General features: G+C 43.7%; 1 long non-coding RNA gene across 2 annotated transcripts; it reads right to left on the bottom strand.

The window, feature by feature from the left end:
• Positions 1–934: 934 nt before the first annotated feature.
• LOC144685713 (uncharacterized) lies at positions 935–22,642 on the bottom strand. Of its 2 annotated transcripts, none has more exons than XR_013577764.1 (4): positions 22,265–22,642; positions 14,529–14,570; positions 11,488–11,692; positions 935–1,055 (listed from the first exon to the last, which is right to left on the bottom strand). It is a non-coding gene; the product is annotated as an uncharacterized LOC144685713 (long non-coding RNA). The 2 variants fall into 2 exon arrangements; XR_013577765.1 differs by having other exon boundaries at positions 11,488–11,673.
• Between the last annotated feature and the right edge of the window lie 522 nt (positions 22,643–23,164).

Raw genomic sequence — 23,164 nt, 5'->3', positions numbered from 1 at the left:
AGTCTTTGGAACTCTCTTCCTCAAAAGGTAGTGGAAGCAGGGTCTTTGACTATTTTTAAGGCAGAGCTAGATAGATTCTTCATAAGCAAAGAGGTGAAAGGTTATCGGGGATAGGTGGGAATGTGGAGTTGAGGCCACAATCAGATCTGCCATGATCTTATTGAATGGCGGAGCAGGCTGGAGGGGCCGAGTGGCCTACTCCAGCTTCTAATTGTATGGTTCTTTCTATTGATATTAAATTGGTAAATTAAATCCTTTTTCAAAATATTGAGCTTAATCTGTGCCTCAGTGACAGCACTCTCACCTCTTCATCAGGAGGTGGTAGGTTTGAGTCCCCACTCCAGAGGCTTGAGCAGATAATCCAGGCTGATGCTTAAGCATGGTATTGAGGGAGTGCTGCCCTGTCGGAAGTGCTGTGTTTCAGGGTTCTGTCTACTCGCTTAGGTGGACATACAATACCCATGGCACTACTTTGAAGAAGAGTGGGAGAATTTTCTCTCATGTCCTGACCAACATTTATCCCTCCTCCAACATTTATAAACAGACTATCCAGTCTTTGTCACATTGCTGGTTTTGGGATCTTGCTGTGTGTAAATTGATGCCACATTTCCTGTGTCACAAGAGTGACTCTACTTTAGAAACATTTCTCATTAGCTGTAAAGGGCTTTGGGCTGGATGTCCTGAGGTCCTGAAAAGCCTTCATTGAATTAAGTCATTCTTTTCGTTACAATGTAGCTCAAACATTTGAGTATAAAAGACCAACTTGCTCTTTAATTAGACAGTTATTTATCGATGAAGTTCTTTCATAAGGTAGGGGTCTTGTTGCCACAGCGCCTCTTGGAGAACATCCATAGCTTTCCTTCCTTTATGGATAACAGCATCCAGTAAGCGCCTGGCCTGCTCAGCCCGTGTTTCTCCAGCTCGGATTGTCTCATATTCACCTTGGTTGAGAACATCTTCCTGCCTCAAGATGTCCACAAGAGGTTCAACAAGGGAAATCCTTTCCACCAGGTCACATCGATGTTCCGCAATGAAATGTCTTGGTGATCTAACAGCTGGAAAAAGAACAAGCATGAGTTTACCAGCTTGTGTACCTCTTTGTGCCCTTCATGGGCAGGAGAAAGAGGAAGGACATCTTCTCTCCTTTCCCCTCAGAAGGTTCTAACTCCCTGTCCATTCTACTGGTGGTTTAAAATCCATGGCCAAATATCCATTCATCAGCTATGTCTATTCCAACAAGGCCAACAGCGTGGGCCAGCCCTTATCTTCAAATGCACACAGTGCTCACTTTTAATTTCATTAATTTAATTTAATGTCAATTAATTCAACATCAGTCTTGGGGAAGGTTTTAGAAGCATTAATCAGGGAAAAACATCAACAGACATTTGGAGAGGTTTCAGTTAAGGACAGTCAGCACAGATTTGTAAAAGGCAGATTGTGCTTGACTAATCAAATTGAATTTTTGGATGAAAGAACAGAGAAAGTTGATGAAGGGAATGCAGTGGATATTGTCTATTTGGATTTTAAGAAAGCGTTCGATGAAGTGCCACATAAAAGGTTGGTTAACAAAATTGGGGCTCATGGGATGGGGGGGGTCAATGTCTACTTGGATTTAAAAAAATAGCTTAAGAACAGAAAAAAGGGAGTTGTGGTAAATGGTTATTTTTCAGGTTGGAGGATGGTAGATAGCAGTATTCCCCAAGGGTCAGTGCTAGGATCACTGCTTTTTTGTGCATATATAAATGACTTGGATATTGGAAAACAGAGTAAAATTTCAATATTTGCCGATGATACCAAAATTGGAGGAATGACAAACAGTGAAGATGATATTAATCAACAGCAACATGACAGATAGGCCAACAGAATGGACAGACGTGTGGCAAATACAATTTAATATGGAGATGTGTGAGGTGATGCATTTTGGCAGAAGGGATAATGAGAGGCAATATAGACATAATGATACTGTTCCAAAGAGTGTGCAGGAACACAAGGACTTGGGGGGGTTCATGTGTGTTGATACTTGAAGGTGGCAGGACATTTTGAGAGTGGTTAGCAAAGCATGTGGGATCCTGGGCTTCATCAATAGAGGTTTTGAGAACAAAAGTAAGGAAGTTATGCCGAACCTTTATGAAGGTCTGATTAGGCTCCAAATAGAGTATTGCATCCAGTTCTGGTCATCACACTTTAGGAGGGGTATGAGGGTCCTTGAGAGGGTGCAGAGAAGATTCACTAGAATGGTTCCAGGGATGAGGGGTTTTAGTTACAAGGTTAAATTGAAGAAGCTGGGGTTGTTCTCCTTGGAGCAAAGGAGATTGAGGGTCAAGGTAAACAAGGTGATGACAAGTAGACAAGGAAAAGATATTCCCATTAATTGATGGTGGGAGGCCTAGGGGACACAGATTTAAGGTTTTGGGCAAGGGATGCAGGGGGATGTGAGTTGGAACCTTTTTACACATCAAGTGGTGATGACCTGGAACTCGCTGCCCACCAGTGTGGTAGAAGCAAAGATGATAAATGATTTCAAAAGGAAATTGGATGGGCACTTGAAGGAATTAAACTTGCAGGGCTATGTGGATCTTATAGGAGAGTGGGACTGACTGGATTGCTCGATGGGCCGAATGGCCTCCTTCTGTGCTGTAAAAGACTCTCTCACACTGTGACACGGTGATATGACGGCTAGCACAGTACAACTCATTGATAACAACCTGTTGGGCTGCAGATCTATTCATTAAACATTGGTGCAAGTAATAAATTGAGAAATCCCAAGTAGTCATACTGGCTGTGTGTACCGTGGGTGGGAAACTGAGGAGATATTATATCACGACAGGGGAGATGGAATGAGGAGATATTATATTACACCATGAGAGAGGGAATGAGGGGATATGATATCACCCCGTGAGAGGGGGCATGAGGAGATGTTATATCACACCGTGAGAGGGGGCATGAGGAGATGTTATATCACACCGTGAGAGGGAATGAGGAGATAATATATCACACAGTGAGAGAGGGAATGAAGAGATATTATATCACGACAGGAAAGATGGAATCAGGAGATATTATATCACACCATGAGAGAGGGAATGAGGGGATATGATATCACCCCGTGAGAGGGGGCATGAGGAGATGTTATATCACACCGTGAGAGGAAATGAGGAGATATTATATCACACAGTGAGAGAGGGAATGAAGACAGTATATCATGACAGGAGAGAGGGAATGAGGAGATATAATATCGCACCATGAGAGAGGGAATGAAGAGATATTATATCACACCGTGAGAGAGGGAATGAGGAGATATTATACCACACCGTGAGAGAGGGAATGTGGAGATATTATATCACACCGTGAGAGAGGGAATGTGGAGATATTATATCACACCGTGAGAGAGGGAATGAGGAGATATTATACCACACCGTGAGAGAGGGAATGTGGAGATATTATATCACACCATGAGAGAGGGAATGAGGAGATATTATACCACACTGTGAGAGAGGGAATGTGGAGATATTATATCACACCATGAGAGAGGGAATGAGGGGATATGATATCACCCCGTGAGAGGGGGCATGAGGAGATGTTATATCACACCGTGAGAGGAAATGAGGAGATATTATATCACACAGTGAGAGAGGGAATGAAGACAGTATATCATGACAGGAGAGAGGGAATGAGGAGATATAATATCGCACCATGAGAGAGGGAATGAAGAGATATTATATCACACCGTGAGAGAGGGAATGAGGAGATATTATACCACACCGTGAGAGAGGGAATGTGGAGATATTATATCACACCGTGAGAGAGGGAATGTGGAGATATTATATCACACCGTGAGAGAGGGAATGAGGAGATATTATACCACACCGTGAGAAAGGGAATGTGGAGATATTATATCACACCATGAGAGAGGGAATGAGGAGATATTATACCACACTGTGAGAGAGGGAATGTGGAGATATTATATCACACCATGAGAGAGGGAATGAGGAGATATTATATCACACCGTGAGAGACGGAATGTGGAGATATTATATCGCACCGTGAGAGAGGGAATGAGGAGATATTATATCACACCGTGAGAGACGGAATGTGGAGATATTATATCACGACAGGGGAGAGGGAATGAGGAGATATTATACCACACCGTGAGAGAGGGAATGAGGAGATATTATATCACATCGTGAGAGAGGGAATGTGGAGATGTTATATCGCACCGTGAGAGAGGGAATGAGGAGATATTATATTACACCGTGAGAGAGGGAATGAGGGAATATGATATCACCCCGTGAGAGGGGGCATGAGGAGATGTTATGTCACACCGTGAGAGGGAATGAGGAGATATTATATCACGACAGGGGAGAGGGAATGAGGAGATATTATACCACACCGTGAGAGAGGGAATGTGGAGATGTTATATCACACCATGAGAGAGGGAATGTGGAGATATTATATCACAACATGGGAGACGGAATGTGGAGATATTACATCAGATCGTAAGAGAGGAAATGAGGAGCTATTATGTCACACGGTGAGAGAGGGAATGAGGAGATATTATATCACACCGTGGGAGGGGGAATGAAGAGATATTATATCACACCGTGAGAGAGGGAATGAAGAGATATTATATCACACCGTGAGAGAGGGAATGAGGAGATATTATATCACACCGTGAGAGAGGAAATGAGGAGGTATTATATCACACCGTGAGAGAGGGAATGAAGAGATATTATATCACACCATGAGAGAGGGAATGAGGAGATATTATATCACACCGTGAGAGAGGAAATGAGGAGATATTATATCACGCCGTGAGGAAGGGAATGAAGAGATATTATATCACACCGTGAGAGAGGGAATGAACAGATATTATATCACGACAGGGGAGATGGAATGAGGAGATATTATATCACACCGTGAGAGAGGAAATGAGGAGCTATTATGTCACACCATGAGAGAGGGAATGAGGAGATATTATATCACACTCTGGGCGAGGGAATGAGGAGATATTATATCACACCGTGAGGAAGGGAATGAAGAGATATTATATCACACCGTGAGAGAGGGAATGAGGAGATATTATATCACACCGTGAGGAAGGGAATGAACAGATATTATATCACACCGTGAGAGTGGGAATGAGGAGATATTATATAACACTGTGGGCGAGGGAATGAGGAGGTATTATACCACAATATGAGAGATGGAATGAGGAGTTATTATATCACACCGTAAGAGAGGGAATGAGGAGGTATTACATCACGACAGGGAAGAGGGAATGAGGACATATTATATCACAACAGGGGAGAGGGAATGAGGAGATATATCATGTCAGTGGAGAGGGAATGATGAGATATATCACGACAGGGGAGAAGGAATGAGGAGATATTATATCACACCATGAGAGACAGAATATGGAGATATTATATCACACCATGAGAGACAGAATGTGGAGATATTATATCACACCATGAGAGACAGAATGTGGAGATATTATATCACACCATGAGAGACAGAATGTGGAGATATTATATCACACCATGAGAGACAGAATGTGGAGATATTATATCACACTGTGAGAGAGGGTCTGAGGAAATATTATATCACACCATGAGAAAGGGAACGAAAAGATATTATATTACAACAGGGGAGAGGGAATGAGGAGATATTATTTCACACCGTGAGAGAGGAAATGAGGACATACTATATCACAACAGGGGAGAAGGAATGAGGAGGTATTATATCACACTGTGAGAGTGGGAATGAGGAAGTATTATATCACATGGTGAGAGAGGGAATGAGGAGGTATTATATCACATGGTGAGAGAGGGAATGAGGAGGTATTATATCACATGGTGAGAGAGGGAATGAGGAGATATTATACCACACCATGAGAGAGGGAATGAGGAGATATTAAATGACATCGTGAGAGAGGGAATATGGAGAGATTATATCACACCGTGAGAGAAGGAATGAGGATATATTATATCACGGCAGGCGAGAAGGAATGAGGAGATATTATATCACGGCAGGGGAGAAGGAATGAGGAGATATTATATCACACCGTGTGAGAGGAAATGAACAGATATTATATCACACGGTGAGAGACAGAATGTGGAGATATTATATCACACCGTGAGAGAGGGACTGAGGAAATATTATATCACACCATGAGATAGGGAATGAAAAGATATTATATTTCAACAGGGGAGAGGGAATGAGGAGATATTACATCACAATGTGAGAGAGGGAATGCAGAGATATTATATCACACTGTGGGCGAGGGAATGGGAAGGTATTGTCACACCATGTGCCAGGGAATGAGGAGATATTATACCACCCTATGAGAGAGGGAATGAGGAGATATTATAACACAACAGGGGAGATGGAATGAGGAGATATTATAACATACCGTGAGAGAGGGATTGAAGAGATATTATATCACACCGTGAGAGACGGAATGAGGAGCTATATGTCACACCATAAGAGAGGGAATGAGGAGATATTATATCACACCGTGAGGGAGGGAAAGCGGAGCCCACTGAATTGGCACCCCTTCCACAAACATTCCATCCCTCCACCACCGACACACAGTAGAGGGAATGAAGAGATATTATATCACACCATGAGAGAGGGAATGAGGAGATATTATATCACACCGTGAGAGAGGGAATGAAGAGATATTATATCACACCATGAGAGAGGGAATGAGGAGATATTATATCACACCGTGAGAGAGGGAATGAAGACATTATATCACAACAGGGGAGACGGAATGTGGAGATATTATATCAGATCGTAAGAGAGGAAATGAGGAGCTATTATGTCACACGGTGAGAGAGGGAATGAGGAGATATTATATCACACCGTGGGAGAGGGAATGAAGAGATATTATATCACACCGTGAGAGAGGGAATGAAGAGATATTATATCACACCGTGAGAGAGGGAATGAGGAGATATTATACCACACCATGAGAGAGGGACTGAGGAAATATTATATCACGACAGGGTAGAAGGAATGAGGCGATATTATAACACAGCGTGAGAGAGGGAATGAGGAGATATATCACACCGTGAGAGAGGGAATGAACAGGTATTATATCACAACAGGGGAGAGGGAATGAGCAGATCTCATATCACACCGTGAGAGAGGGCATAAGGAGATATCATGTCACACTGTGAGAGAGGGAATGAGGAGATATTATATCACGACAGGGTAGAAGGAATGAGGCGATATTATAACACACCGTGAGAGAGGCATTGAAGAGATATTATATCATACTGTGGGCGAGCGAATGAGGACGTATTATGTCACACCATGAGCCAGGGAATGAGGAGATATTATACTACACCGAGAGAGAGGGAATGAGGAGATATACCACATCGAGATAACGAATGAGGAGTTATTATATCACACCGTGAGAGAGGGAATGAGGATATATTATATCACACCATGAGAGAGGGAATGAGGAGATATTATATCAACCGTGGGAGAGGGAATGAGGACATATTATATCACGACAGGGGAGAGGGAATGAGGAGATATTATATCATACGGTGAGAGAGGGAATGAGGAGATATTATAACATGACAAGGGAAGGCGAATGAGGAGATATTATACCACACCGTGAGAGAGGCAAATGAGGAGATATTATATCACACCGTGAGAGAGGGAATGAGGAGATATTATATCACACCGTGAGAGAGGGAATGAGGAGATATTATATCACACCATGAGAGAGAGAATGAGGAGATATTATATCACACCGTGAGAGAGGGAATGAGGAGATATTATATCACACCGTGAGAGAGGGAATGAGGAGATATATCACACCGTGAGAGAGGGAATGCAGAGATATTATATCACACTGTGGGCGAGGGAATGGGAAGGTATTGTCACACCATGTGCCAGGGAATGAGGAGATATTATACCACCCTATGAGAGAGGGAATGAGGAGATATTATAACACAACAGGGGAGATGGAATGAGGAGATATTATAACATACCGTGAGAGAGGGATTGAAGAGATATTATATCACACCGTGAGAGACGGAATGAGGAGCTATATGTCACACCATAAGAGAGGGAATGAGGAGATATTATATCACACCGTGAGGGAGGGAAAGCGGAGCCCACTGAATTGGCACCCCTTCCACAAACATTCCATCCCTCCACCACCGACACACAGTAGAGGGAATGAAGAGATATTATATCACACCATGAGAGAGGGAATGAGGAGATATTATATCACACCGTGAGAGAGGGAATGAAGAGATATTATATCACACCATGAGAGAGGGAATGAGGAGATATTATATCACACCGTGAGAGAGGGAACGAAGACATTATATCACAACAGGGGAGACGGAATGTGGAGATATTATATCAGATCGTAAGAGAGGAAATGAGGAGCTATTATGTCACACGGTGAGAGAGGGAATGAGGAGATATTATATCACACCGTGGGAGAGGGAATGAAGAGATATTATATCACACCGTGAGAGAGGGAATGAAGAGATATTATATCACACCGTGAGAGAGGGAATGAGGAGATATTATACCACACCATGAGAGAGGGACTGAGGAAATATTATATCACGACAGGGTAGAAGGAATGAGGCGATATTATAACACAGCGTGAGAGAGGGAATGAGGAGATATATCACACCGTGAGAGAGGGAATGAACAGGTATTATATCACAACAGGGGAGAGGGAATGAGCAGATCTCATATCACACCGTGAGAGAGGGCATAAGGAGATATCATGTCACACTGTGAGAGAGGGAATGAGGAGATATTATATCACGACAGGGTAGAAGGAATGAGGCGATATTATAACACACCGTGAGAGAGGCATTGAAGAGATATTATATCATACTGTGGGCGAGCGAATGAGGACGTATTATGTCACACCATGAGCCAGGGAATGAGGAGATATTATACTACACCGAGAGAGAGGGAATGAGGAGATATACCACATCGAGATAACGAATGAGGAGTTATTATATCACACCGTGAGAGAGGGAATGAGGATATATTATATCACACCATGAGAGAGGGAATGAGGAGATATTATATCAACCGTGGGAGAGGGAATGAGGACATATTATATCACGACAGGGGAGAGGGAATGAGGAGATATTATATCATACGGTGAGAGAGGGAATGAGGAGATATTATAACATGACAAGGGAAGGCGAATGAGGAGATATTATACCACACCGTGAGAGAGGCAAATGAGGAGATATTATATCACACCGTGAGAGAGGGAATGAGGAGATATTATATCACACCGTGAGAGAGGGAATGAGGAGATATTATATCACACCATGAGAGAGAGAATGAGGAGATATTATATCACACCGTGAGAGAGGGAATGAGGAGATATTATATCACACCGTGAGAGAGGGAATGAGGAGATATATCACACCGTGAGAGAGGGAATGCAGAGATATTATATCACACTGTGGGCGAGGGAATGGGAAGGTATTGTCACACCATGTGCCAGGGAATGAGGAGATATTATACCACCCTATGAGAGAGGGAATGAGGAGATATTATAACACAACAGGGGAGATGGAATGAGGAGATATTATAACATACCGTGAGAGAGGGATTGAAGAGATATTATATCACACCGTGAGAGACGGAATGAGGAGCTATATGTCACACCATAAGAGAGGGAATGAGGAGATATTATATCACACCGTGAGGGAGGGAAAGCGGAGCCCACTGAATTGGCACCCCTTCCACAAACATTCCATCCCTCCACCACCGACACACAGTAGAGGGAATGAAGAGATATTATATCACACCATGAGAGAGGGAATGAGGAGATATTATATCACACCGTGAGAGAGGGAATGAAGAGATATTATATCACACCATGAGAGAGGGAATGAGGAGATATTATATCACACCGTGAGAGAGGGAACGAAGACATTATATCACAACAGGGGAGACGGAATGTGGAGATATTATATCAGATCGTAAGAGAGGAAATGAGGAGCTATTATGTCACACGGTGAGAGAGGGAATGAGGAGATATTATATCACACCGTGGGAGAGGGAATGAAGAGATATTATATCACACCGTGAGAGAGGGAATGAAGAGATATTATATCACACCGTGAGAGAGGGAATGAGGAGATATTATACCACACCATGAGAGAGGGACTGAGGAAATATTATATCACGACAGGGTAGAAGGAATGAGGCGATATTATAACACAGCGTGAGAGAGGGAATGAGGAGATATATCACACCGTGAGAGAGGGAATGAACAGGTATTATATCACAACAGGGGAGAGGGAATGAGCAGATCTCATATCACACCGTGAGAGAGGGCATAAGGAGATATCATGTCACACTGTGAGAGAGGGAATGAGGAGATATTATATCACGACAGGGTAGAAGGAATGAGGCGATATTATAACACACCGTGAGAGAGGCATTGAAGAGATATTATATCATACTGTGGGCGAGCGAATGAGGACGTATTATGTCACACCATGAGCCAGGGAATGAGGAGATATTATACTACACCGAGAGAGAGGGAATGAGGAGATATACCACATCGAGATAACGAATGAGGAGTTATTATATCACACCGTGAGAGAGGGAATGAGGATATATTATATCACACCATGAGAGAGGGAATGAGGAGATATTATATCAACCGTGGGAGAGGGAATGAGGACATATTATATCACGACAGGGGAGAGGGAATGAGGAGATATTATATCATACGGTGAGAGAGGGAATGAGGAGATATTATAACATGACAAGGGAAGGCGAATGAGGAGATATTATACCACACCGTGAGAGAGGCAAATGAGGAGATATTATATCACACCGTGAGAGAGGGAATGAGGAGATATTATATCACACCGTGAGAGAGGGAATGAGGAGATATTATATCACACCATGAGAGAGAGAATGAGGAGATATTATATCACACCGTGAGAGAGGGAATGAGGAGATATTATATCACACCGTGAGAGAGGGAATGAGGAGATATATCACACCGTGAGAGAGGGAATGAGGAGATATTATATCACACCGTGAGAGAGGGAATGAGGAGATATACCACAGTGAGAGAGGGAATGAGGAGATATTATATCACACCGTGAGAGAGGGAATGAGGAGATATACCACAGTGAGAGAGGGAATGAGGAGATATTATATCACACCGTGAGAGAGGGAATGAGATATTATATCACACCATGAGAGAGGGAATGAGGAGATATGATATCACACCGTGAGAGAGGGAATGAGGAGATATATCACACCGTGAGAGAGGGAATGAGGAGATATGATACCACACCGTGAGAAAGGGAATGAGGAGATATTATATCATATCATGAGAGTAGGAATGAGGATGTATTACATCACACCATGAGAGGGACAATGAGGAGATATTACATCACACCATGAGAGAGGGAATGAGGAGTTTATGGACTGAATCTTCCGAGGAGTGACAATCACCTTCGGATTTCTGCTGCACTCCTATTTTCCTGTGCCAAGCTGGAGCTCCTCATTTCTGGCTGCGTCTTCTGATCCCTGCTTCTTCAGAAATGCGGAGCCTCGCTTCAAGCTAACTGCTTCCTCATAGCCTTGGGTCATCGGGGGAGGTTCGACAAGCTACACCCCTTTTTTACAACACTTGCCGCCCTATTTTGAAGATTTGAGCCTGGGAGATAAAAGAGCGTGACAAAGAGCAGGATTGAGAGGGGTGCCAGGGAGGTAAAAGAGCACAAGAAAGAGTGAGACTGAGAGAGGAGCTAGGAGACAAAAGAGTGTGAGAAGGAGAGAGAGAGGAGCTGGGAGATAAAAGGGAGAGAGAAAGAGCATGACTGAGAGAGGAGCCAGGAGATTAAAGAGTGTGAGAAAGAGCGAGAGAGGAGCCGGGAGATAAAAGAGTGTGAGAAGGAGCAAGGGAGGAGCCGGCAGATAAAAGAGTGCAAGAAGGAGTGAGAGAGGAGCCAGGATATAAAGGAGCACAAGAAGGGGAGAGAGAGGATCTGGGAGATAAAGGAGCATGAGAAGGATCGATGAAGAGCCGGGAGATAAAAGAGTGCAGGAAAGAGCCTGTAGACGTACTTTACTTGGATTTCCAGAAGCCATTTGATAAGGTCCCACATCAAAGGTTATTGCGGAAAATAAAAACTCTTGGTGTAGGGGGATATTAACATAGATAGAAGATTGGCTGGCTGACAGATAACAGGGAGTATGGTCTCTTTCTGATTGGCAGGATATGACGAATGAAGTCCCACAGGGGTGCTGGGGCTTCAATTTGTTCCAATTTATATCAATGACTTAGATGAGGGGACCGAAGACATGGTAGCTAAATTTGCAGATGACACAAAGATAAATAGGAAAGTCGGTTGTGAAGAGGACATAAGGAGGTTGCAGACAGATATAGATAGGTTGAGTGAGTGGGCAAAAACCTGGCAGATATAGTATGATGTGGGAAAATGTGAAGTTATTCACTTTGGCAGGAAGAATAAAAAAGCAGAGTATTACTTAAGAGGAGAACAACTGCAGAATTCCTAGGCACATAGGGATCTAGGTGATCTCGTGCATGCATTACATTAGTACGCAGGTACAGCAAGTAATTAAGAAGGCTAATGGAATGCTATCCTTTATTATGGGAAGAACTGAACATAAAAGTAAGGATGTTATGCTTCAGTTATACATGGCATTGGTCAGACCACATCTTGAATACTGTGTGCAGTTTTGGTCTCCTTATATAAGAAAGGATGTAAATGTGTTGGAGGCAATTTAGAGTTGGTTTACTGGACTGTTACCTGGAGCAGCTGTCTTATGAGGATAGGTTAGACAGGCCGAGCTTGTTTCCACTGGAGTTTAGAAGAGTGAGGGGTAACTTCATTGAAGTATATAAGATCCTGAACAGTCTTGACAAGATGAACGTGGAAAGGATGTTTCCTCTTGTGGGTCCAGAACTAGGGGTCACTGTTTTTAAAATTAGGGATCGCCCTTTTAGGACAGAGATGAGGAGAAATTTTTTCTCTCAGAGGGTTGTGTGACTTTGGTACTCTCTGCTTTAGAAGGTGATGGAGGCAGGGTCATTGGATATTTTTAAGGCAGAGGTAGATAGATTCTTGTAGGCAAGGGAATCAAAGGTTATCAAGATAGATGGGAATGTGGAATTTGGAACACAGACAGATCCGCCATGATCTTTTTGAATGGCGGAGCAGGATCAAGGGGCCGAATGGCCTACTTCTGCTCCTATTTCATATGTTCGTAAGTGTTTGCTAAAAACACTGAAAAGCTAGGACATTTATACATCTTTTCAGAATGTCAGTGCATAAGTTTCAGACTGACTGGGTGAATGTGTAGGTGTGTAAAAGAGTAGGGTTGGTGAGGTAAGTGGGTAAGGCAGGTGGGCGGGGTCACAGGTGGGCAGGATGGCAGGTGGGTAGCGTAGCAGTGGGGTGAGGTGGGTACGTGGATCGAGTCCTATTCCAATTTGCATGCGGATCAGGTAATAATCCAGAGATTATGACCTTTGAGCTTCTGCTTCTTAATTTGGTGCCTAGGTCCTCATACTGACAATGCAGAACCTCCTTCTTTGTGCTGCCTATGTCATTGGTAACTACATGGATGGGAGTAGACAGGTGGTGGGGGCTAGTCAAGTCGGGTTGGGTCGGGGGTGGAGTCAGGTCAAGTCGGCGGGAGTTGCGTGGGTCGGTGGACAGCGGGGACAGGGATGTGGTGAGGGTAGTTGGAGGTGTCAGTTGCATAGTTACCCAGGAGTTAGACTAGGATTTTTCTGACTAACATTTCCTGGGTAACTATCCAGGTAAGTAAATCAGGACTGTCTGAAGTCTCCGACTCTAACTCAAAGCTGGAGACATTAAGGGAGGGTTCCCAGGAGCAGGGGAATCGCCCATCAGAAGTTCAAACTTCCCAGGCAACTCCTGCAGAGTTGGTGCATTGGGACTTCTAAGAGATCCTGATACATGCTTTGGGTTGTACGTCCGGTCTCCGACATTCTGGAGACTGGAAAATCTGGGCCACAATGTGAGAGATGGATTGAGGAGATATTATATCACTCCATGGAGGCAGTTCACTTTCATTAGTGTTAAGATCATTGCTGAAGAGCTGCTTAGCCGCTGGTTTATCAGCATTCACACGGAACCAGGATTGAGAAGAGGGGACTGTGGAAATAGATAGCAATAAATGGTGGCATGTAAGATCCTGAAAGAGGGATGATGATGAAGCAGGGTGTGACGGTAATGAAGGAAGGAGGAGTGGATTTGAAGGATGGATGGATTTGAAGGAGAGGTGGGTGGTTAGGAAGATGTGATGTGTGTCAACAGTGAGACAAATTGCTGGCAATAATGAAGAAATTGATGGTCTGAAGGAATAATGGATGGCAACGTATATTTGGTGAACAATAATGAAAGGAAAAAGTATTGAAATCAGGCTACAAGAGCCTAAAGGTCTTTTCCTACTTGTAAATGTCAATTTGTTAAGTTTTTGTTAATTAGTATCGGAATTACCTGTCCCACTCATTGTTCAGTCACACTGGCAGCAAGTCCTCCCTGTGGAAACAACATGGATGTGAGGATTCAGATGGAGATTAAGGTAATTACAATCAGCTCTGAACAATGCTAATTCTGCTACTTGCAAGTCTTTCCAAAATGCTTCAAGGATCCCAGCTCTACAAACATAGGAGCTACTGGATGAAAAAAAACTCTGAGCTCTAAGTTTGCTTCCTATCATATTGGTTGCCGCTTGACTAGATCTTGTTAATCAATGTCTAATAGTTTCAGAAAGCATCCCATTCGTAATGCTCAATAGAAATATAAATGAAAGATTCTTTAATGACTCAGTTCATCTTTTTACACAGGTAGGCCGTATGGAGCAGGGAAGCTCTTGCTTCCATTCCCAGTTACTTGAACCAGGGCAGAAATTGGGCTCCCAAAATTGGCCTTAGCATCCTGAAACTAGAAATTTGGAAATTCAACCAGAGCCTCCACTTCTCATCACTATCTGGTACCCTTAGGTGCAGATGTCTAGCATAAAAGAAGATGGTTGTTGGAGGTCAATCATCTCAGTTCCAGGACATCACTGTAAGAGTTCCTCAGGGTAGTGTCCTAGGCCCAACCATCTTCAGCTGCTTCATCAATGACCTTCCTTCTATCATAAGGTCAGAAGTGGGGATGTTCGCTGATGATTGCACAATGTTCAGCACCATTCACGACTCCTCAGATACTGAATCAGTCCATGTCCAAATGCAGCAAGACCTGGACAATACCCAGGTTTGGGCTGACAAGTAACATTCGTGCCACACAAGTGCCAGGCAATGACTATCTCCAACAAGAGAGAATCTAACCATTGTCCCTTGACGTTCAATTGCATTACCATTGAGGAATGCCTGACTATCAGCATCCTGGGGGGTTACATACGAACATACGAATTAGCAGCAGGAGTAGGCCACTTGGTTCCTCAAGCCTGCTCTGCCATTCAATAAGGTCATGGCTGATCTGAATGTGACCTCAACCCTAGAATCCTGCCTATGCCTGACAACCTTTCACCCCCTTATTAATCAAGAATCTATCTACCTCTGGCTTAAAAATATTCAAAGACTCTGCTTCCACCGCCTTTTGAGGAAGAGAGTTCCAAAGACTCTCAACCTTCTGAGAGGAAAGATTTCTCCTCATCTCCGTCTTAAATGAGCAACCCCTTATTTTTAAACAGTGACCCCTAGTTCTAGATTCCCCCACATCCTCTCCACATCTGCCCTGTCAAGACCGCTCAGGATCTTAAAGGTTTCAACTAAAAATCACCTCTTACTCTTCTAAATTCCAGTGGATACAAGCCTAACCTGTCCAACCTTTCCTCATAAGACAACTCACCCATTCCTGGTATTAGTTTAGTAAACCTTCACTGAACTGCTTCTAACGCATTTACATCTTTCTTTAAATAAGGAGACCAGTATGTACACAATACTCCAGATGTGGTCTCACCAATGCCCTGTACAACTGAAGCATAACCTCCCTACTTATGTAATCAATTCGCCTCACAATAAATGATAACATTCAATTAGCTTTCCTAATTACCTGCTCTACCTGCATACCATACTGTGATTCATGCACTAGGACACACAGATCCCTCTGAATCTCAAAGCTCTGCAATCTCTCATTATTTAGATAATAAGCTTCTTTTTTATTCTTCCTGTCAAAATGAACAATTTCACATTTGCCCACATTATACTACCTATATTTGTGTCGTCAGCAAATTTAGCAACCATTCCTTCAGTCCTTTCATCCAAGTCATTTATACAAATTGTCAAAAGTTGAGGCCCCAGCATTGATCCCTGTGGCACATCACTTGTCAACCAGAAAAAGACCCATTTATGCCAACTCTCTGCTTCCTATTAGCTAACCAATCTTCTATCCATGCCAATATGTTACCCCTACGCCATGAGCTCTTATTTTCTGCAAAAACTTTTGACCATAAACTGAACTGGACTAGCCACATAAATACTGTGGCCTTCAAGAGCAGGTCAGAAGCTAGGAATCTTGTGGCGAATAACTCACCTCCTGACTCCCAAAAGCCTACCCGCCATCTACAAGGCACAAGTTAGCAGTGTGATGGAATACTCTCTGCTTGCCTGGATGAGTCCAACAACACTCCAAAAGCTTGACACCATCCAGGGCAAAGCAGCCCACTGAATTGGCACCCCTTCCACAAACATTCCATCCCTCCACCACTGACACACAGTAGCAACAGTGTGCACCATCTACAAAATGCACTGCAGGAATTCACCAAGGCTCCTTAGACAGCACCTTCTAAAACCCACGACCACTACCATCTAGAAGGACAAGGGCAGCAGATAGATGGGAACACCACCACCTGGAAGTTCCCCTCCAAGCTACTCACCATCCTGATTTGGAAATATAAATATATAAATCCTGGAACTCCCTCTCTAACAGCACTGTGGATGTACCTACACCACAGGGACTGCAGTGGTTCAAGAAAGCAGCTCACCACCACCTTCTCAAGGGCAATTAGGGATGGCAATAAATGCTGGCCCAGCCAGCAACGCCCACATCCCATAAATGAAGTTTTTAAAATGTGAGATTAGGGCATGATTAGGCTCAAATTAAAATACCTCCTATAGCTGCACAATCCACTGACACTCAGTGCCCAGCTTCACACGTCTGTGGGGTACTTGAAAGCTTTGAGTGACCACCCAACAGAGCAGGGGAGAAAACTGGAGGCAAACTTAAGGAGATAGAACTTTCGAAGGTCGCCTATTTCATAACACGCCCGACTCTGCCTGGGCTCAGTTCATCTGTTGCTAAAACCCTCATCCATTCCTTTATTATCTCTAGGCTTGACCATTCCTCATCGGCCTCTGATCTTTCACCCACCTGAGATCATCCAAAATTTTGCTGCCTGTGTTTTAACTCGCACCAAGTTCCATTCTCCCATCACCCCTGTGCTTGACCTACGTTGGCTCCCAGTTAAGCAATACCACAGTTTTAAAATTCTCACCCTTGTTTACAAATCCCTCCATGGCCTCACCCCTCCCTATCTCTGTAATCTCCTCCAGCCCCACAACCCTTCAAGATATCTGTGCTCCTCTAATTCTGGCCTCTTGCGCATCCCCGATTTTAATCACTCCACCATTGGTCCCTCCAACTGCCTAGGCCCCTAACTCTAAAATTCCAGCCTGTCACCTCTCCATCTCTCTACCTTGCTTCTCTCCTTTAAGACACTCCTTAAAACCTGCCTCTTTGGCCAACCTTCTGTTCATCTGTCCTTACATCTCCTGATGCACCTCATTGTCAAACTTTGCTTGATAATGCTCATGTGAAGCACCTTGGGGCACTTCATTACATTCAATGTGCTAGATAAATGCACATTAATGTTGTTGTTGGCCTCTTGAGTTCTTGAGCTGCAGTTGCCTGAACAGGCCTACTGGGAAATCGCTGCTAAAACAGGAACACTGGTTGCTCTTCCTGTCCTTTTCACAAATTAATTTCTTTTTTTTTTTGCTTTTTTTTCCTCCTGTTTCATACACCAACTCTGAGCGAAAGGGCAGTCAGGCAGCTACTCACACATCTTCACTCACCTAAGTCAATGAGGAAGTGATAGTTAAGGATCTGCCTCTGATTTCCCCTCCCCCGTGTAGAAACACGGAGCCTGAGCATAGCAACTGTGTTCATCTTGTTTTTTGGGACCAATGATGGGGACTCCACGGTCCACCTGGTTCACCTTCCACCAAGCCAGCCAATTTATTCATGTCATCTATCTCAAAATGTTACTTTCTGAGATAAATTTATTGAACTGGCATTGGAGTGAATCAATTCTAATTCCTTCAGGCCTGTCCAAAGACTGACCACTCACTCACTGAAATAATGTTTCACCCCTACCCCCAGGACTCCCTACTCGATTCCGTCCCTCTCCCGGCTTTCAACCAACTTGCTCCCTTCTCTTTAGTCATTTCAGCACTAGCCCATCCAAACTTTCATCTCTTTGCCCTTCCTCATCAGCCATCACTGTTTCGTCATGTGTTATTACAAAGCATTTTGAGGGGTCTCCTGCACATGAGGGGCCCTATCTAAATGCATACTGCTGTAGTCAGACAGTACAGCAAGCAACAGGCAATGGTGACTGTACAGAGGTAGAACTGAGATAGAAATATCACCGATTGAACAATCCCAAGTTTGGAGATGATGTAACTCAATGAAGAATAGAAGAGGACAAAAGGTGGAAAGCCTTGGCCACACTGCAGACGGAGAGAAGAGCGTAAGGAATTGAAACATTTAAACATTTGCCATTGTTGATGGTCGAGTTAAATTTATGAACAATTTGCCAAATGAAAGTAGGTTGTTTGAATCCTCCTGTATTTACCTGGAAGCACAGTCGCATTCTGGACTCTCCTCCACTTTGCGAGTGTACAGACCACAGACCTGCTCCCCACCAACGAGCATTATGGCAACAATCATTTGCATTTACCTAGTGCCTTTAACATAGGGAAAATGGCCTATGCCGCTTCACAAGAGACTGGAGTCCAAGCTGGAGCAGGAGACAATAGGAGGGGGGGTGACCAAAGCCTTGGATGGCAAGATGGGTTTTAAGGAGGGTCTTAAAAGGAAGGAGAGAGCTGGAGAATTTGAGAGGTTTATGGGGTGAATTCCAGCAAGTGAAACTTTTGACAGTTGAAGCCACAGCAGCCAATGGTGTGGGAGGAATAGAGGGATAGGCACAGGAGGCCAGAGTCAGAGGAACAGAGAGTTCTTGGGGTGTTGTAAAGCTGGAGGAGATTAAAGAGATAGGAAACAATAAGGCAAGGCAGAGGTTTAAACCTGAGGATAAGAATTTTAAATTTGAGATGTTGGGGTATCAGGTTTATAGGTTTGCGAAATGTGCTGGAACTTTGTGCAGGTGAAGATATAGGCAGCAGAGTTTTGAATGAGAAGAGGTGTATGGAAAGAGAGAAGACAAAAACAGGAGAGCAAGAAATAATCCAGCCTGGGTGTGACCAGCAACAACAACTTATATTTATACAGCACCATTAATACAATAAAACATGCCAAGGCACTTCAGGGGGATTACAAAACAGGACATCAAGCCGCATTAGGAGATATTAGGGGCAGATGTCAAAAATTTGGTCAAAAAGGTAGGTTTTAAGGAGCGTCTTAAAGGAGGAAAGTTGGGTAGAGAGGCAGAGAGATTTAGGGAGAAAATTCCAGAGCTTAGGGCCCAGACAACTGAAGACACATCCACCAATGGTGGAGCGATTAAAATCAGAGGTGCTGAAGAGGACAGAATTAGAGGAGCGCAGATATCTCAGAGGGTTGTGGAGCTGGAGGACATTACAGAGATTGGGAGGGGTGAGGCCATACAGCGATTTGTCAACAAGGGTGAGAATTTTAAAATCGAGGCATTGTCTGACCAGAAGCTAATGTAGATCGGTTAGCACAGGGATAATGAGTAAATGGCATTTGGTGCAAATGAGGACACATGCAGCAGAGTTTAGGATGACTTCAAATTTAGGGAAGATAGAATGTAGAAGACTGGCCAGGAGGGCATTGGAATGGTCAAGTCTAGAGATGCCAAAGACATGGATGAGAGAGAGCTGAGGTGGGGCAGAGATGGACAATGGAACAGAGGTAGGAATAGGTGCTCTTCATGACAAAGTCGAGTATGAGGTATTAGGAGATGGGCTGAAATAAAGGTGGCAGGAGTAAGGTCACTGAGGGAGAAGTGAGCAGCATTTGTGAAGGGGAACAAAAGGGGTTAGCAGTTTGGCCTGAGGTTGAAAATAGTGTAGTCGAGCTTAAAACAGTAGCCGGGCAGGAGGATGGTATTGATGACAATGGTATTGTCTATCCCCCAGCATCATCAACCCTTCCCCCAACCTCTGAATAAAACCAATCCATGTTTATCTTTCCTGTTGCTCCATTTTTAATATATCCATTTAGATTTCCATCCCTACTAAAACCATTAAAACTGCCCAAGTCAAAATCACAAATTCCATTCTATGTGACCATGGTGCATTTTCCCTCCATCTTTCTTGACCTCCCTGGAGCCTTTGACAAGACCACACCATTCTTTGTCATCACCCCTCCTCTGTTATCCAGCTCAATAGGACTAAACTCCTTGATTTCACTCTGACCTATCCAATTGTAACCAGAGCACCTCCAACACTGGCTTCTCTTCCCACTCCAGAAAGGTTAACTCTGGAGTTCCCCGAGGATTTATTCTTGGACCCTTCCTATTTCTATTAACCTTTGATATCATCTGCAGACATTGAATCACTTTCCGCAAGTACATTGACTACACCCAGCTTATCAGAATTGTTAAACATCCAGCCATGAGCCCCAATTTCCTCCCATTAGATATTGACAAGGCCGAAACCATTGCTTTTGATCTCCACTGCAATCTCTATTCCCTAGCCATCGGTTCCAAACCTCTCCCCGGCCACTGTCTCAGGTTGATGCAGAATGCCCACATCCTCAGAAATTCAACCATGTGTTGAGCTACTTGTAGTAGTAGGGTTTGGTACATACAGAGTTAATGTGGGACTGAGAACAGTACCACCCAGTGATATAAGAAGGCACATGAGCCAGAGCAGGGTCAGTCTAGGGATAGACAGAGATGGGTAAAGACCTAGGATGGAGTCAGCTCCATACCTGTACCCTCTACTGTAAATATGTATATAGTTATGAGTTGTTAATAAAGACTTGCTCTTAATATACTCAAGACCACGAAGCCTGCTCCATGGTGTCAGGAAGCAGGATTCTTCACTACTGTTCCCATTTCCTTTGCATCACAAGACCACTGACTTCCATAGATATAACATCACCTATTTCTGCCCCTGTCTTAGCCTATACTGCAAAACCATCACCTGTACCTTTATCACCTGCAGATTGGGCAATTCCAATTTTCTCCCGTCTTCCACTCTCCAGAGGAGGTTTACAAGGATGTTGCCAGGGATGTGCGCTTTAACTATGAGGAATGATTGAATAGGCAGGGAATGTTTTCATTGGAACAGAGGAGGTTGAGGGGAGATTTAAATGAGCTGTATAGAATGATGAGGGGCCTGGATAGTGTGGATAGGAAGGACCTATTTTCCTCAGGTCAATAACCAGGGACCATAGATTTAAAGTACTTGGCAGAATGAGTGGAATTAATGAGAAATGTTTTCACCCAGAGGATGGTGGAAGTCTGGACCTAACTGTCTGAATGGTTGATAGAGGAAGAAATCCTCACTGCATTAAAAAAATACTTAAATCTACACCTGAAGTGTAAGGCTACCGATCAAGAGTGTGCAAGCAGGATTAGGCTGGATTTTTTCTTTTTCCCGGCCCGCACAGACACGATAGATCGAATGGCTTCCTTCCGTGCAGTAAATTTTCTGCTTCTACAACGCTCCTGTGATGTTAAAGGCACGACATGTGAGTGTTGATGGGGCTTTTTTCTTTACTTTAAAAGGTGCTGGTCATTCTTGTTGCCAATCCCGGTGTCCAATGTGAATGAAAGCAGTTTAACCGATCCAGATCTCCTGAACCAGCTTAATGAGTTCACGGGTAAGCACAAAGCTGCAAACTCCACCCCATTCCTGCTCCTGGCTCTGCACTAGTACATTGAAGAGAAGTCGAATAGTGATATTTGTGCTAAGTGCACAAAGGCTGATCATTGAACTGAATCGCGGAGCACACCCACACATATCCCAATCAATTGGAAATGTGTTCAGAAACTAAAGGATGAACTTCACCTCGGGATTTAACTGGCTTTATCCGCAGTGAGTTCGGGATTAGCAGCTCTGTTCACACTAACCTGCTCCGGTTCTGCTCCAAGGACGCTCAGTTGGGATCCACTCCAAATGCAGAGGAGGTCCGGCTCCGGGATGGAGAGGGAGACGAAATGAACTGAAACTATCAACAGCAACGTGAAAGCGAAACTGAAGGCGGAATCGTAGGCGGAAGAGAGAGAGAGTGTAACCAAGAGTGGCCGGGAGCGAGTAACAAAGGATTTAGAAGAAAATAACAAAGGAAAAGTGACAGGGTGGGAGTAGCCAAGAGTAACAAAAGAAGAGAGACAGAACGAGAAAAACAAAGAGCCAAGATGACAGTAACAAAGGAAGTGAGACATGGTAACATAGAGACAGGGTGAGTAACAGAGTGACAAGGTAAGAGTACCAAATGAAGAGGGACAGAGTGAGAGAAATAGAGGGACAGAGTGAGAGAGATACAGATGGACAGTGAGAGAAATAAAGTAAGAGGGACAGAGTGAGAGAAATAAAGTAAGAGGGACAGAGTGAGAGAAATAAAGTAAGAGGGACAGAGTGAGAGAAATAAAGTAAGAGGGACAGAGAGAAATAAAGTAAGAGGGACAGAGAGAGAAATAAAGTAAGAGGGACAGAGTGAGAGAAATAAAGTAAGAGGGACAGAGTGAGAGAAATAAAGTAAGAGGGACAGAGTGAGAGAAATAAAGTAAGAGGGACAGAGTGAGAGAAATAAAGTAAGAGGGACAGAGTGAGAGAAATAAAGTAAGAGGGACAGAGAGAGAAATAAAGTAAGAGGGACAGAGTGAGAGAAATAAAGTAAGAGGGATAGAGTGAGAGAAATAAAGTAAGAGGGAGAGTGAGAAATAAAGTAAGAGGGACAGAGTGAGA

Source organism: Cetorhinus maximus, chromosome 10 (assembly GCF_964194155.1).
Source record: "Cetorhinus maximus chromosome 10, sCetMax3.hap1.1, whole genome shotgun sequence".
Taxonomy (NCBI): Eukaryota; Metazoa; Chordata; class Chondrichthyes; order Lamniformes; family Cetorhinidae; genus Cetorhinus; species Cetorhinus maximus.
Note: the sequence above shows the minus strand (reverse complement) of the source record. Positions and strands in the feature narration are given on the sequence as shown.